The sequence below is a fragment of the Hoplias malabaricus genome, chromosome 8 (assembly GCF_029633855.1).
Source record: "Hoplias malabaricus isolate fHopMal1 chromosome 8, fHopMal1.hap1, whole genome shotgun sequence".
In the NCBI taxonomy this organism is placed as follows: Eukaryota; Metazoa; Chordata; class Actinopteri; order Characiformes; family Erythrinidae; genus Hoplias; species Hoplias malabaricus.
The window spans coordinates 40,294,876-40,313,007 of NC_089807.1; positions in this window are offsets into that span (position 1 = coordinate 40,294,876).

Below are 18,132 nucleotides of genomic sequence, written 5' to 3' on the forward strand. Positions count from 1 at the left end.
GGTTGCTGTCACCAAATCTATAATTAGAGAAGAACAATGTTACAGTAGTCATCATCTCTAAGCAAGTTAAATATACATTTTGGAGTTGCTGAGTATTCCTGTTAGAGATAGAGGCTCTGGTAACAAACTCCTGTATCAAATTTTTTTAATTACATCACTTGAAAATGCTTGCTGCTCTACATCATATTTCACAGTAATGGGCCAGACAAAAATGCTCCAAAATTATTTGGAATTAATGCCTTTTTTATATAGAATTATATTAGAAATAAAAAAAATTGTTACATTTTAATTAATTGAAATACTACACATCAGCCTCTGTCTTTGGATGTGGAAGTCATACCTGGCAGCTCCAAGCTTCAGATCACAGCAGCGGTCACACGCTCTGTAAAGAAGCCCTGTGCAACGTTTTTATATAAACAAGACAAAGGAGTGGCAGATAAGAGAATGAAACCAGCCCATTGAAATGTGTAGGAGGAAGAATGTATGTACATACCTTGTATGATTTTGATATTGAAAAAAAAAAACAAATAATAAAAAAATTCTGCTTCATTTGTGGGCCAGGTTCCCTATATAGCTGGATATAGAAGAATTCATAATCTATAAGATAAATCTTGTTTGGTGTGTTTTGGCAGGTTTAGTGCAAGGTTTGTGAAATCATCTTTTGGGACAAAAGATGTCAAGTTAAATCAAACACATCAGAGATAAGTTTGAGTCTTAGGGTTATGAGCTGGTTCAGTCAGGTGTTGAGTCTCTGGACTGAGAGTGAGCTCCATTTCTTGGCATTCCAAATTTATTTTTGAATCTCTCAAGTATAAAGCTGAGTTTGAATCTCAGGGGTGCAAGTCTGAGTCGAGTCTTTAGGTTTTGGGGCTAGAGTCCATATTTAATTCACTGAGTCAGTCCCATCCCTGGGGCCCTTTTGTTTTTCATTCATTCATTCATTCATTCATTCATTCATTCATTCATTCATTCATTCTCTGTAAGCGCTTATCCAGTTCAGGGTTGCGTTGGGTCCACACACTCTGGAGGGTGCGCCAGACCTTCACAGAGCAACACACACTCACACATTCACTCACACCTACGGACACTTTTGAGCAGCCAATCAACCTACCAACGTCTGTTTTTGGATTGTGGGAAAAAACCCACAAGGACACGGGGAGAACACACCAAACTCCTCACAAGTCTCTGGAGGCATAAGTGAAATGTATTCATCATTCAATGAACACTTAGTTAGTACCTACTAACTAGATAAAGATATAAAATTTCATGCCAAATGCCTCAAACCACACCCTTGAAACATTTCCAGAGAAGTCAAACCAGTGATTTTACATTAATTTAGTGCAGCCATTGGGCTTATCTAACCAGTATTTAGAGTTACAAGTGAGTGGACAAACAGGTAAAGAACTGATTAACACAAATGTCTGCTGCTCGCACTGTAAGCAAAACCTTCTTTTCTAAAGGAAACCATGGTCAACTCTGGAGAAGCTTTTGTGGTAAATTCATGATAAATCTATAAAAAGAGAAAAAACAGTGGGGAAACTAAGGATCTTTTGAGGCCTTTAAATTAATATCAGGTTTATAAATATTGTCATATTACTACTTAAATTTTAAATCAAGTTTCAGATTGTGATTGATCTATAACTGCTTCAAGAAAATATATAAATGTAAATGAATGCGTTAATATAAAATACTCACAGGAAAGCTAGCATATACATTTCAAAATTGTCGGTAAATAACTTTGTTTATAGCTTGTGATGCTCTTTTAAACTCAACTATGGCAAGTGACAGGTGTGGGCAAGATAAAAATCACACCTGAAACCAGATAAAAATGAGAGAAGTCGAACCAATCTTTGCATTGTGTCTGTGGGTGCCATACTAAGCATGGAGAGCAGAAAAGGGAGAAGAGAACTGTCTGAGGAATTAAAAGCCAAAATTGTGGAAAAATATCAACAATCTCAATTTTACAAATCCATCTTCAGACATCTTGATGTTCTTTCAAGTTCAAGTTCAAGAAGTTTATTGTCATTTCAGCAGTATACAGTGTTTACAGTATACAGTGTTTACAGTACACAGTGAAACGGAATAGTGTTCCTCAGGACAAAGGTGCTACATAAAACAATACACAACATTAAAGTGCAACTAGTGCAAAGCTAGTGCAAACATAAAACATTGCACACACATTAAAGTGCATTAAAGTCCTTTGTCCATGGTGCACAACCTAATAAAGAAGTTTACAACAAATGGCACTGTAGCTAATCTCCCTGGATATTGACATATGAGAAACGTTGATGAAAACTTGCAATGCAGGATTGTCCAGATGGTGGATAAACAACCTCAATCAAGTTCCAAAAAATTCAAGGTATCCTGCAGGCTCAGGGTGCATAAGTGTAAGCACGAACTATCCGTCGACATTTGAATGAAATGAAACACTATGGCAGGAGATCCGGAAGGACCCCACTGCTGACAAAGAGACATAAAAAAAGCTTGACTGCAGTTTGCCAAAATATGTATGTGAGTAAGCCAAAAAAAGAGTGCTGCAAAATTCCAGTTGAGGGGTATAAGAAACTTGTTGAAGGTTACAGGAAGTGATTGATTTTGGTTATTTTTTCCAAAGAGTGTGCAACCAGATTAAGTTTAGGATGCCAATAATTTGTCTGGCCCAGTTTTGTGTTAAATTATATCAATTTGGGCTTTTCTCTGTTTTATATGTTGTTCCAAAACACACAAGAAATAAACATGTGTATAACAAAATATGTAATTTCAATAAATTAGAATATTGTCAAAAACATTTATTACTGTAATAAAAAAAAAAGAAACTCATTATTTCCATCCATCCATTATCTGTAACCGCTTATCCAATTTTAGGGTCGCGGGGGGTCCAGAGCCTACCTGGAATCATTGGGCGCAAGGCGGGAATACACCCTGGAGGGGACGCCAGTCCTTCACAGGGCAATGCAGACACACACACATTCACTCACACACTCACACCTACGGACACTTTCGAGTCGCCAATCCACCTGCAACGTGTGTTTTTGGACTGTGGGAGGAAACCGGAGCACCCGGAGGAAACCCACGCGGACACGGGGAGAACACACCAACTCTTCACAGACAGTCACCCGGAGCGGGAATCGAACCCACAACCTCCAGACCCCTGGAGCTGTGTGACTGCGAACACTACCTGCTGCGCCACCATGCCGCCTAACTCATTATATAGATGCATTAAAAACAGAGTGATCTAGTTCACATGTATATTTCTTTCAATGTTGAAGGTTAAGGCTTACAGCCAATGAAAACCCAAAGGTCATTATTTTAAAAAATAAAAATAATCACATAACAAATAAACACAAAACACCCCCAAAGTTTTCCTAAGCCTTTAAAATGGTCCCTAAGTCTGGTTCAGTGTCATGGCTGGGCAGGGAGGGCATACACCATCATCATCATTTTCTTTGCCGTTTAATCCATTTCAGGGTTGCGTTGGCAACAGGGTGTGTAAAGAATCCCAGGCATCTCTGTCCCTTGCAACTTCCACCAGCTCCTCCTGGGGGATCCCCAGGCGTTCTCAGGCCAGCCAGGAGATATAATCCCTCCAACACAACTCAAACTCTGAGAGTACAAGAACTGTACAGTTAGCGATCCTAGCACCCCATATTCTCGGAGCACATCCCACAGAATCTCACAGGAAACTTGGTCATACGCCTTCTCCAAATCCACAAAGCATGTGTAGAGTGGAGTAGCAAACTTCCATGCTCCCTCAATCACCTGTGATAAAGTAAAGGGTTGGTCCATAGTTCCACGGCCTGGATGAAATCCACATTGTTTCTCCAAAATCCTAGGTTCAACTATTGGACAGATTCTCCTTTACAGCACCCTGGCATAGACTTTCCCAGGGAGGCTGAGAAGTGTGATACCCCGATAATTGGCACATATTTTCCTGCCCCCTTTTTTAAAAATGGGAACCACCACCCCTGTTTGCCAATCCGAATGCACTGTTTTGAGGCCCATGCAATATTGTAGAGATGTGTCAGTTAAGACCACCCCACTGTATTTAGGGCCTTCAGTAACACCGGTTGAATCTCATCCACTCCAGGGGCTTTGCCACGGCATAGATTTTTAACTACCTCAGTGACTTAAGCCAAGGAAATGGAATCTGCCACCTGTGACACTTCTGGCCCTACCTTCTGTCCAGGAGGCATGTTTCTCAGGTAAAGGAGTTCAAAGTGCTCCTTTCAACACCTGACAATATGCTTAGTTCAGAGTTCATCCTTTCACCATCTCCACCAGAGCTTGGATAGTGTCCCCCCTCACTCTCCTGAGCTGTCAGAGTGTTTTCCAGAACCTCTTTGAGGCTGACTGGAAGTCATTCTCCATGACCTCCCCAAACTCCTCCCACGCTCTGGATTTTGCTTCAGCAACTGCCACAGCTGCAGTCTTTTTCACCTACCGGTACCCATCCGCAGAATCGGAAGTTCCCTGAACCAGCCAAGTGAGAGTTGAAATCTTTGTGGACAGAATATTATGCTAGACTTTCCCAGCACACACTCCCTATACCTTTGGGCCTACCAGGTCTGTCTGGCAGCTTTCCCCACCATCTGATCCAACTCACCACCAGATGGTGATCAGTTGACAGCTCAGCCCCATTACCTGAGTGTCAAAAACATGTTGTCTCAGATCAGAGAAAACAACCACAAAGTCGATCACTGACCTTTGATCAAAGGTGCTTTGGTACCAAGTGCACTTATGAGCCACCTTGTGTTTGAACATGGTGTTCGTCATTGACAAACCATGACTAGCACAGAAGTCCAATAACATCACACCACTCGGGTTCAGATCAGGCAGGCTGTTCCTACCAGTCACTCCTCTCCAGGTTTCCCAGTCATTGTCAACATGAGCATTGAAGTCCCCCAGCAAAACAATAGAGTTAGAGCATGGAATTCTCTCTAGAACTCCACTCACTACCTGCAAGAACTTGGAATACTCTGAGCTGCTGTTTGGTGCATATACACACACAACAGTCAAAGTTTCCACGACACCAGGGGCCCCTTCTCCTCCGTTCTGTGCCTAATGGGCATTGCACCACACCCTTTCTCTGAGCCCACATTATCCTCCAATGCTACCTTTTCAGGCTGAGCCCAGCTGGGTTACATGGGCTGCCCAGACACCAGGCGCTTGCCATCAGACACTACCCCCAGTTCTGGCTCCAGGAGTAGGTCCCGGTAACCCTCTCCTGGGCCAGGTACATTTAATCCTTTTAGGCTGTTCATAGGGGTGCTTCTTTGGATCGTGTTTGTCTGGATCCTCACTCCAGACGTGGTCACCATGGCAGACCCTACTGGGAGCTCCCAACGACATAGCCCTGGAGGTCATTAGACCACACCTTCGGTGACCTTCAGCCACAACAAGATCCCGATCCAGGAAGGGAGAACGTATATGCAAGTAATCATTTATTTACACAATAAAAAACACAGTATGAAAATAAACACCTGCAGAAGATATGGAAAATAAACCAAACAGAACTAAATAGGAACAAACAGGAAACAGCTGTGAACCGGTGTACACATATACCAAAACATGCAGACAGAAAAGCATACATGTACACACAAGATCAGACAAGGGAGCACTGAAAACATAGGACTATATATACAAGGATTACAGACTAGGAACACCTGGAGGAGAAAGAGGCAGGTGAAAACACTAACGGGAGTGCAGAGCTAAGGTGGAAACAAGGCACCAAAACAAAACAGTGCTAAAACAGACATCACAAAACAGAGCAGGAAAACACGAGACAGGGCAAGAGCAGGCATCCATCTTTCTTGAAATATCCTTTAAACATTCTAGACAGGAAAAATTCTCTCACGATCCTGCTTCCAAGCGATCACTTTAAAGTTCTCCTGTCCAATTTAAATTATTACTATATATGTAGGGACTTAGGATCATGTGGGCTCACCACCCGCAAGATCCAGAGTAGGGGTGCAGTGCAATGCCCATCGGGCACAGAGCGGGGGCGAAGGGGCCCCTAGTGTCGTGGAACTTGTCAGCGGAAACTGGTTCTTGGTACGTGGAACATAACCTCACTGGGGGGGAAAGAGCCAGAGCTGGTGCGTGAGGTTGAGAGATACCAGCTAGATACAGTTGGGCTCACCTCTACACACAGTGTAGGCTCTGGAACCAAACTCCTCGATAGGGGTTGGTCACTCTCCTACTCAGGAGTTGCACAGGCTGGACAAACTCCAGCTGTACAGGCGCCAGTCGGGGACTTGTGAGTATCCCCACACCCGCCCCGCGCCTGTACAGCTGGAGTTTGTCCCAGTAAACAAGAGGGTCACCTCAATGCGGCTCCGGCTTGCAGAGAGGAAAACTTTGACTGTTGTGTGTGCCTATGCACCGAACAGCAGCTCAGAGTATTCGACCTTCTTGGAGGCAGTGACTGGAGTTCTAGAGGGGATTCCATGCACTGACTCTATTGTTTTACTGGGGGACTTCAATGCTCACGTTGGCAATCACTGGGAAACCTGGAGAGGAGTGATTGGGAGGAACGGACTGCCTGATCTAAACCCGAGTGGTGTGATGTTGTTGGACTTCTGTGCTAGCCATGGTTTGTCCATAACGAACACCATGTTTGAACATAAGATTGCTCATAAGTATACTTGGTACCAGAGCACTCTGGGCCAAAGGTCAATGATCGACTTTGTGGTTGTGTCTTCTGACCTGAGGCCATATGTTTTGGACACTCGGGTAAAGAGAGGGGCTGAGCTGTCAATCGATCATCATCTGGTGGTGAGTTGGATCCGATGGCGGGGAAAGCTGCCGGACAGACCTGGTAAACCCAAACGTATAGTGAGGGTGTGCTGGGAAAAGCTGGCAGATGACTCTGTCCGGATGGATTTCAACTCTCATCTCCGAGAGAACTTCTCACATGTTCTGGAGGAGGTAGGGGGAATGGAGTCTGAATGGACACTGTTCAGGACCTCCATCGTGGAAGCGGTTTTAAACTTGGCCCACTCTCAGTAAACACACTGAGTTTAATGAGTGACTCTGAATGCAGAAATTTCCCTCCATCAGCCGTGATTGATGGGCGTTTTCTCCGACGGTGAGGAAAGAAAGAGGCTATTGTAATGGCGGAGCAGGAACACGTCTGAAAGAAAGCATTTCTGCTTTGCCGAGTCGTTAATGTCAGTGGAAGGAGAACACTCTGTAAGTGACGTTTGATTTTGACACAGCAAATTCCACAGAAAGGTGCATTTAAAGCAGATATTGAGTGTTTTAAGAACAGTAGGCGACCTTTTGGGGAGCGTTTGCTTGACGCAAGGGCTTTTGACTTCATCCAAAATACATGAAGGTCTGTTATTTTAGAAGCAGTGATGTACATGGCTGGGAAAAGTTCGCAGATACCAAGCTTCTGACCTTGGCTTTAATTTGTTTTCTTATTAATTAAAAAAATTAATCATTTTACAATTCTCATGTCTGTGCATCTGCCTCTCCTCTCCTCTCCTCTCCTGCTGTTTTTTTCCATCCATCCATCCATTATCCACCGCTTATCCGGGTCCGGGTCGCGGGGGAAGCAGTCGGAGCAAAGAAACCCAGACCTCCCTCTCCCCAGCCACCGACTCTAGCTCCTCCGGGGGTATACCGAGGCGTTCCCAGGCCAGTCGAGACATATAGTCTCTCCAGCGTGTTCTTGGTCTGCCCCGGGGCCTCCTCCCCGTTGGACATGCCCGGAACACCTCTCCAGGGAGGCGTCCAGGAGGCATCCGAACCACCTCAACTGGCTCCTTTCGACGTGGAGGAGCAGCGGCTCCACTCCGAGTCTCTCCCGGATGTCCGAGCTCCTAACCCTGTCTCTAAGGGAGAGTCCAGACATCCTGCGAAGAAAACTCATTTCAGCCGCTTGTACCCGCGATCTCATTCTTTCGGTCACTACCCAAAGCTCGTGACCATAAGTGAGGGTTGGGATGTAGATTGAACGGTAAATCGAGAGCTTCGCTTTTCTGCTCAGCTCTCTCTTCACCACAACGGACCATTACAGAGCCCACATTACTGCTGACGCTGCACTGATCCGCCTGTCAATCTCATGCTCCATCTTTCCCTCACTCGTGAACAAGACCCCGAGGTATTTAAACTCCTCCACTTGAGGCAGGATCTCACTTCCAACCTCAAGAGAGCACTCCACCCTTTTCCGGCTGAGTACCATGGACTCGGACTTGGAGGTGCTGATCCTCATCCCTACCGCTTCACACTCGGCTGCAAACTGGTCCAGCAAGAGGTCCCGAGCTCAATGAAGCCAACAAGACCACATCATCTGCAAAAAGCAGACATGGAATCCTGAGACCACCAAACCGGACCCCCTCCACCACTTGGCTACGCCGAGAAATTCTGTCCATAAAAATTGTGAACAGAACTGGTGACAACGGGCAGCCCTGACGGAGTCCAACTCCGACTGGAAACCAGTCAGACTTACTGCCAGCCATACGAACCAGACTCCTGCTCTGTTTGTACAGGGACTGGATAGCTCGTAACAAAGAGCCCAGTACCCCATACTCCCTGAGCACCCCCCACAAAATACCCCAAGGGACATGGTCGAATGCCTTCTCCAGATCCACAAAACACATGTAGACTGGTTGAGCAAACTCCCATGCACCCTCCAGGATCCTAGCGAGGGTAAAGAGCTGGTCCTGTGTTCCACGACCGGGGCGGAATCTGCATTGTTCCTCCTGGATCCGAGGTTCAACTATCAGTCGGACTCTCTTCTCCAGTACCCCCGCATAGACCTTACCGGGGAGGCTGAGGAGTGTGATCCCCCTATAGTTGGAACACACCCTCTGATCCCCCTTTTTGAAAAGGGGAACCACCACCCCAGTCTGCCAGTCCAGAGGCACTGCCCCCAATGTCCACGCGATGTTGCAAAGACGTGTCAACCAGGAGAGCCCCACAACATCCAGAGCCTTGAGGAACCCGGGGTGAACCTCATCCACCCCCGGGGTCCTACCGCCAAGGAGTTTCCCTACCACCTTGGCCACTTCAGCCCCAGTGATAGACGAGCCCCCCCCCCCCCCCCTCCCCCGGGGTCCCCAAGCTCTGCTTCCTCTGCGGAAGACGTGCTGGTGGGATTGAGAAGATCCTCGAAGTATTCCTTACACCGTCTGGTGACGTCCCCAGTCAAGGTCACAGTTTCCCACCCCCACCATATACAGTGTTGGTGGAAAACTGCTTTCCCCTCCTGAGTCGCCTGACGGTTTGCCAGAAACTTCTCGGAGCCAACCGAAAGTCGTTTTCCATGTTCTCACCGAGCTCCTCCCACACCCGAGTTTTTGCCTCAGCGACTGCCGAGGCCGCAAGCCGCTTGGCTCCTCGGTACCTGTCGGCTGCCTCCGAAGTCCCCTGAGCCAACCAGGCTTGATAGAACTCTTTCTTCAGCTTGACAGCCCCCCTTACCCGGGGTGTCCACCACCGAGTGCAGGGATTGCCACCCCGACAGGCACAGACAACCTTGCAGCCACAGATCCGTTCAGCCGCTTCAACAATGGAGGTCCGGAACATGGCCCACTCGGACTCAATGTCACCAGCCTCCCCCGGGATGCAGTCGAAGCTCTGCCGGATGTGGGAGTTGAAGATCTTTCTGACAGGTTCCTCTGCCAAACGTTCCCAGCAAACCCTCAGCACACGTTTGGGCCTGCCAGGTCTGTCCGGCATCCTCCCCCGCCATCTGATCCAACTCACCACAAGGTGGTGATCAGTTGACAGCTCAGCGCCTCTCTTCACCCGAGTGTCCAGAACATATGGCCGCAGGTCAGATGATACGACTATAAAGTCGATCATCGAAATGCGGCCTAGGGTGTCCTGATGCCAGGTGTACTTGTGGACACCCTTATGCTCGAACATGGTGTTGGTAATGGACAAACTGTGACGAGCACAGAAATCCAATAACTGAACACCACTCGGGTTCAGATTAGCGGGGCCGTTCCTCCCAATCACGCCTCTCCAGGTCTCACTGTCATTACCCACGTGAGCGTTGAAGTCCCCCAGCAGAACAATGGAGTCCCCAGAATGAGTGTTCTCCAGCACTCCCTCTAGGGTCCCCAAGAAGGCATGGTACTTTGAACTGCTGTTCGGTGCATAAGCACAAACAACAGTCAGAGCCCTTTCCCCAACCCGAAGGCGCAGGGAAATCACCCTCTTGTCCACTGGGGTAAACCCCAACGTACAGGCGCCAAGCCGGGGGGCTATGAGTAAGCCCACACCTGCCTTACGCCTCTCACCCTGGGCAACTCCAGAGTGAAAGAGCATCCAGCCCCTCTCAAGGAGATTGGTTCCAGAGCCCATACTGTGTGTCGAGGTGAGCCCAACTATATCTAGCCGGTACCTCTCAACCTCGCGCACCAGTTCAGGCTCTTTTCCCACCAGAGAGGTTACGTTCCATGTTCCAAAAGCCAGTTTCAGTAACCGAGGATCAGAACGCCAGGGCCCCCGACCCCGACTGCCACCCGATCCACAATGCACCAGACCTGGATTACTACCTCTCCCACAGGTGGTGGGCCCATGGGAGGGTGGACCCATGTATCTCCTTCGGGCTAAGCCCGGCTGGACCCCAAAGGTGAAACTCCGGCCACCAGGCACTCGCCAAGGAGCCCCTCCCCTAGGCCTGGCTCCAGGGTGAGGCCCCGGTAACCCTGCTCCGGGCAAGGGAGGGTGTGTCCACGTTTTGCTCTTTTTCATCCGTGTCTTTATGGATCACTCTTTGTCTGGCCCATCACCTAGGACCAATTTGCCTTGGGAGACCCTACCAGGGGCTATTGCCCCCGACAACATAGCTCCTAGGCTCACGCAGGCACGCAAACCCCTCCACCACGTTAAGGTGGTGATCCAAGGAGGAGTTTTTTTGACAGTAGAAAACAGTGATAAACCGTTTTCATGGATGTATCTATGACGTGAACACACAGTGCATCCAACAACAATGGCGGCATATTTTATACAGTGATATATGACATTGCAGCACATACAACTTTCACTATCCATTGCACTATAAACAGGTCGGGCTTGTGTGCATCACAGAGAACTTACAACTCACTCATTCACTCACTGACTCACTCATTGTTATACATTACACCACAAGGGGCACTGTTTCTCACATTATCACTTCAATCTAGGGACTGCTTGACAAGGCGGTGCTATGATCTGCATCAAAAACACTTTGTGACACCTTGTGAAGAGGACAGTGCACCAGGGGAAACATCGTATTTTCATTTTTCCAGAGCCTCCTGGAATTATACTTTTGGTTTATTAAATATGGACATTTTTATGGCAGATTCACACTGGATTCTTATTGATAATCACTCAAAGTACAGCATCTCCCCAATTAATATATGTCCATCTCCAGCAAGGCTTTACTCAGTCAGACTTTATTTGCAAATGTGAACAGAGCTGTTTTAAGAGTTGGAACAGTGTTAGTGTGTTCTGTGTGTTCATTTAGATCTCTAAACTAACTCCAGTGGGACATGATTCATGAATGTTAAAAGGCCAATCATATATCACAGTCCTGATAAGTGCTGGAACTGTGTTACTGTGTTCCCTGTGCTAAGCCCACAGAGTGTGTGTTTCAGATTTTAGAAATAAGGTAATCAAAAATCTGGCTGCTAAGAAATTGGCCATAAAACCCCACGCTCATTGCGTCCCCATGGCCCACCCTGCCGAGCAGTGTGTCAGTGTGTCTGTGGTTAGGAATGGGCTGTTTTCCAGGTCCCCACTGAGCAGCATTACAAATGAGCGCTGTTCGTACACAGGCTAATAAAAGCCCACTGTAGATTAATTACAGCAGCTTTAAATTCGCTCTTCAAACTGTGTCTCACACTATCAGGAACTTTCTACACACAGGTACGCGTGTCTGTGAATGCGGGTGTGTGTCTGTGTGTAATATTGTGTATAGCTGCGTGTGTGTGTGTGTGTGTGTGTGCACGCATGCGCTTTAAAAGACTACTTTAAAATAATTACTGTGTGTTGTTTGCCCAAGTCCTCGGTGTGTTAACCCCAAGTCCTCAACATTTACTCATGAGTCTGGAATTACACACACACACTGATCACACACACACACTGAGGGGGTGTGGGAATTTACTACCCCACTCTACACATGCTTTGTGGATTTGGAGAAGGCACACCGTGTTCCCTGAGAGATTCTGTGGGAGGTGCTCCGGGAGTATGGGTTGCCAGGGTCGCTCCGTACGGTCCTTGTACTCTCAGAGTTTGAGTTGTGTTCACATAATTGGCAGTAAGTCAGGCTTGTTCAGTGTGGGCATTGGACTCCGTCAGGGCTGTGCCTTATCTCCACTCCTGTTCCTGATATTCATGGACAGGGTGGCGCGGCGTAGCCTGGGGCAAGAGGGCTTACGTTGAGGAGCTCAGGAGGTGGCATCTCTGCTTTTTGCGGACGATGTTGTTCTTCTGGCTTATTCACACGGAGGCCTCCAGCGTTCAATTGAGCAGTTTGCAGCCGAGTGTGAAGCGGTCGGTATGCGGATCAGTACCTCCAAGTCTGAGGCCATGGTTATCTCCCGGAAACAGATGGCATGCTCCCTTCAGGTAAGGGGTGAGAACCTGCCCCAAGTGAAGGAGTTCAAGTATCTCGGGTTCTTGTTCACGAGTGATGGGAAGAGGGATGATGAGATTGACCGTAGGATAGGTGCAGCGTCTGCAGTAATGCGGTCACTGTACCGCACCGTTGTGGTGAAGAGAGAGCTGAGCCATAAAGCAAAGCTCTCAATTTACCGGTCAGTCTACGTTCCCACCCTCACCTATGGTCATGAGCTCTGGGTAATGACCGAAAGAACAAGATCGCGGATACAAGCGGCCGAAATGAGCTTTCTCCGACAGGTCGCTGGGCGTACTCTCCGTGATCGGGTGAGGAGCTCAGTGACTAGGGGCCCAGGACACGCTGGAGGGATTATATCTCCCGGCTGTCCTGGGAATGCCTTGGGATCCCCCAGGAGGAATTGGTGGATGTTCCAAGGGACAGAGACGTCTGGGCTTCTTTGCTCGCCCTGTTGCCACCGCGACCCTGAAATGGAGAAGCGGAAAAGAAAATGAATGAATGAATGTAGGGACTTAAGTAAATGTATATAGAAACCTCAGAAAATAAAATTAAACCAATGTCCAAATTCAGGCTGGTCGACGCATCTGACCTTCCAATGGACCTGTCCCTACATGACACACCCCATAACTCTAACGTCAAGAAGATAACAAAACATCTGAGATTCTAATACATTTACACAGATTAAATTGCATCAGTTTATAATCATAATTGTAAACAGTTGTTACATTTTTTAAGTATCACTCATCCAAAAATTCTATCAATATCTAAAAATGATCAATTAATAAAACAATTTAATATTAAGAAACACATGAAATTGTGTCACTCCACAGTTCTTCAGTAGTATCACCTTTGGATGTAACTTTGAACATGTTGAATCTGTTCCAAAAAAGTTTCCACAGTTTTGTTTCAAAGTCCTTTAGTTTTATTGTCCTCTTTTGAAATTTTGTATCCCTGTAGTACAGTGGAACCTCAAACAACCATCCACCCTTACAGTGTTCTTCCCCCCTTTCATTCTGGAAGAAAGAAACAACAACCAGTATCTTTTGCAAATAGTAACAACAACACAAATTAATACTAGTAATATTAATACATTAATACAAATTATTATTATTATTATTATTATTTTACTCTTCAATTTATTATACTATATTATTAATGAACAATTTATTAAATTAATAAAATAATGATATAGTTAAATAGTAAAATAATCATAAAAGAAGAATTTTAAAACGGATATTTCTCCACCAGGCTACTTTCCAATATTTCATTGTCATGTTCATCTGAGTCAGTTCCACTTAATAATGGCATCTGCACTTGACTTCCAGGCATCACAACTCCAACCCATTTTAGTATCATAGCCTTAGCACAGGTTAACAACCGTGTACAAAAACAAATCATTATACACATAGATAAAAGAGCTGCTCCAAAAACTTGAGCTAACATTGTTCCCATTGGACCAAATCTTTGTTTTAACCAAGCATTCACAGACCATCCAGCTTCTTTCAATGGACCAAACGCCTCCCTTATATGTTTTAAAGCTTCTGTGATGCTAGTCATATTATCAGAATTATCAGGAATCAAGGTATAACAGGCATCTCCTGTTAGGTTCAAAGCCACACATAAGCCACCTTGTTTAGCTAAAATGTAATCCAGAGTGATGTCATGTTTCATCAATGTTAATCTATGGCTTTTTTGTGTATTTGACAAGTGTTCAAATCATCTCATAGTTTCATTTGGAAACCCTTGTAAAGTGTATGTAACATTATCTATATGATCTGCTAAAAATGTCACACCATACCATGGAAATAATCCTATAACCCATTTTTCTCCTATACCAATGCTCCAATAGGCATCCAAAGTATGAAATTGAGCCATTTCTCTTTTCTTCCGCCTCCTAGAAATATCATCAGAATTATCCTCATTAGCTTCACCTTTCATAAGGAAGTTTTAAGGTAGCCATATAACAACAGCCTGTCCATCCATATGGTAAAAATATATAGGCTTTATCTCCATAAACCCACTAAATATCTTTGAAATTTCCTATAGTAACATTTGCTGGCAAAACCTGATACTGCACCATTAATGTTCTACTCTGTTTGCGATTTGACATATGAAAAGTCACTTTAAACAAGGCATCTTTAGGTTTAGGTTCTTTAAAATTCATCATGTAATGAGCACAATCTGATGTTCCCATAAACATCCCAGGTCCATTATGAGTGTCATTTGAACAAAGAAAGTCTTTAGCTTCCATAGGTTTTACTTCCATCGCATCAGGGAGCGCTGTGAGTATATTTTCATGTTGATCAAGGAAATTCACATATTGCAGATCCCGCAACCAACTACAATTTAGTCTAGGTCTAAACAGATTCACTGATAAAGCCATTATCACTCACACACTCTCACACACATTCAAGGGTGTTCACAGAACCTCCTAACACTCCAAATCACAAACCAAGCTTGAATATCTAACAATACAACAAAACAACATACACACAACAGTTGTAGTGGAAATAGTTATGCACATGTTGCAGTGGCATAAGCACTACATAGCGGAGTCAATGATAATTAATTATTATTTTATTCATAATTAATTATTTAATTCATTTTGCTAAGCTCCATGTTTGGGAGTCATTAAATAATATGTAGTGTCTTTACCTGTCTAATTTTAGCTTAGACAAGTAGGCCATCTTCACATATTATACAACAGATTCTTGACTCTGAAAATGAATCTGAACTGGAAGTTATAATTCTATAAAAGAAAGGTGCACACACAAACAAATAACCAATGATTGTTTTTATCACACAACTGGTTTATTAATTGTAAAGTAGAATAATGAATGTTGATTATACATTCATATAATGAAATGGATTACCGCGATACACAAGGGAACAGGGAGATTAATATATGAGGGAACTTCTCTATGATAATTACCCTAAGTTCTAAGAAGGGATATTGTTGATCCCAGCAAGTATTTCAGTACCAACCCTGAGCAACGAGAGCAAAGAGACCATGTGACCTTACGTATCCGTGGAGAGGGCTGGAAATAGCTGGGATTATGTCACTGATGTGCTGTGCTTTCCAGCTCGACTTCCTGCAGAATTTCAAACGCGGGCTGTGTAGCTGTGTGCATTTCTTTTCTCCCGAGGCTTTCAGACACAGCCGTCAGAACTGGTGGTGTTCTGAAGTTCTCTGTGGGGATTCTTCATTGTCGCTGATCTGCCGCCTTGTAAGAGGTCTCTCCTGGGCAGGTCTCTCCTCATCTCAGAAGGTCATTCTGAGGGTGCGTGTGGCCTTCTTCTTCATCGTTGCTGGTCCGGAAGCTTTGTCAGAGGTCTCCTTCATGCTCTGGGTGTGGCGTTGAATTCTTGCTGGAATAACTACAGCCTTGTTTACTATAGTTCTCTATTAGGGACAAAATTAATATAGAACTTTTGTCTATTTGGGCCATGTTTAAGGGGCCCAAGACTCTTTAAGAAAGCCATGAGTCTGACGCCTGCAGATGAGCCTGCAGAGTCATTTCAAAAACCGAGTCATTTTCCTCTTTAGCCTTGAAAAAGGCTATCATTAAGACAACCATGTTCTACATAATTATTAACCAACTACACACATAGTATGTAGCTACCTTGGTTCTACATAAATTCATATAAAACAAAAATGGCTTTAAACACATGTAAATTTATCCCACACATTTTGATTGTCCAAATGGAATTAATTTCAAACAGTTGTGCACATATGTAACTTCAAATTGTTTCAAACCAATGGGAATTAAGGTTTAATTAAGGTTAAACTGATCCTCAGTAGTGTCTCTCTGCCTCCTGCGTTGGAGAAGAGTTCCATGATCCTCAGGAGTGTCTCTCTAAAAGATTCTTTTCTTGACCCTGTGGGTCTTGGGTCATAAAAGAGGTCCCTGTAGAGGGGTTTATGAGCCTGCCCTGGAGGTTTATCTCACCTTCCATCTGCTTGTACAAGGAGGGGATGTCTCTGAGATAAGCTAAAGTTTGGGTATTTAAAATCACATCCAAGAAAGTCAAATTTCTTATTAGGAATTAATACACATTCATCATATCATACTACAGATCCCCCTTTTCAGATCATGCTTTGTTTCTAGCATTGAGCTGATAATGCAGAGAGGAATGTGAACAGCAAGGTCAGTGGAGTTATTCATTCATACACTCAGGGTTGATACCGTTCTGGGATCATTTAATATGGGAATAAACCTTTATTGGACTTGATCCAATATGCTGGTATGAGTGTTCACCTTACTTTAAAAGTGTCTGTTCAACAAATTTTCAGGGGTACTTACCCATGCAAATACTAAACAAAAATTCTTTGCCTTAGTGAACTGGATAAGCAGGGTGTTCCTCTATGGTTAAGCTAACTACCAAGAACTCAGATTTAACATGACTAGTGGGCATAAGCCTGTTAGGCATTGAATGTGAGCGTTGTCACCTTAGTGACTGCGTCACCCCCCTTTTGAATAGTTCGTCATGGCTTAATGAATTAGCTGTGCATAGCGATGGATGGCGATACACGAGTTAGAATGGAGTACAATGCTTGAAGTAGAAATTAGAATTTTTATTTTTAGGTTGATATACCACAGATTAATTTCACTTTTTAATTTCACTTTAATTTTGCATGCCCTGTTTGCTCTTTTCCAGTCTCTGCTGGTTGACTGCAGATGCGGCTCTGAGGAGTTTTGCAAGCTGCCCTCATCCTGTTGTGTGTTGTATGTATTTTGCTGGTCTATGTGATGTTTCCCTTTTTGTCCTGCACTTGGGAATTGAATGGAGTCAAAATCACATGGGGTGTTTTTTGTGGTTACGCTGGTTTGTCAGGTCTTTTAATTTATCTCTTTCTGGAGGCCATTTTGGATCTGAATGGGTGTTAGCAAAAGGGTAATTTCAAAAGTCATTTCAAAAACCGAGTCATTTTCCTCTTTAGACTTGAAAAAGGCTAAAAGAGAAAACGCCCCAAGTGTCTGGAGCAGAAGTGAAGAATCACATCTCAGAAAGTCAAATTTCTTATTAGGAATCAATAAACATTCATTATATCAAACTACACAGTTAACCCAATGTCGACTTAATAACACCACTATAGCATGCTTTTCATTTCACTGCCGCTCCTTATATCCTATTGTAATTTATGCTACCTGGTGAGGTGTAATTATTCAAAGAGAGGCAGCATCAAACAGTGTTTGTCAACAGTGTTTTGAGTGGGCACCCCAAATTAAACCTTAGTTTAGATTAGATTCAATTTATTGTCACATACAAAGTTATACAAGTACAACATTGCAGCAAAAAGATTGTTTCGTCTGTCCACTCACCCAACAGGGGTTAGGTCTGCGCAACAGACGCGACGGCAGCAGATGCACTGCGCCATCGTACAGTTAGAAAAACAGCAGGATTACAACAGGGAAGTGGTGGTAAAAAAAAGAAGGTCCCAGACTGTGCCTTGAGAAACACAGTGTGTGATCTTGAAAAAAACAACACCTTTAGCACACAAACCAGTACACACAGATAGTTTCAGTGACGTAGACATAAGCAGTAGGAGGCGT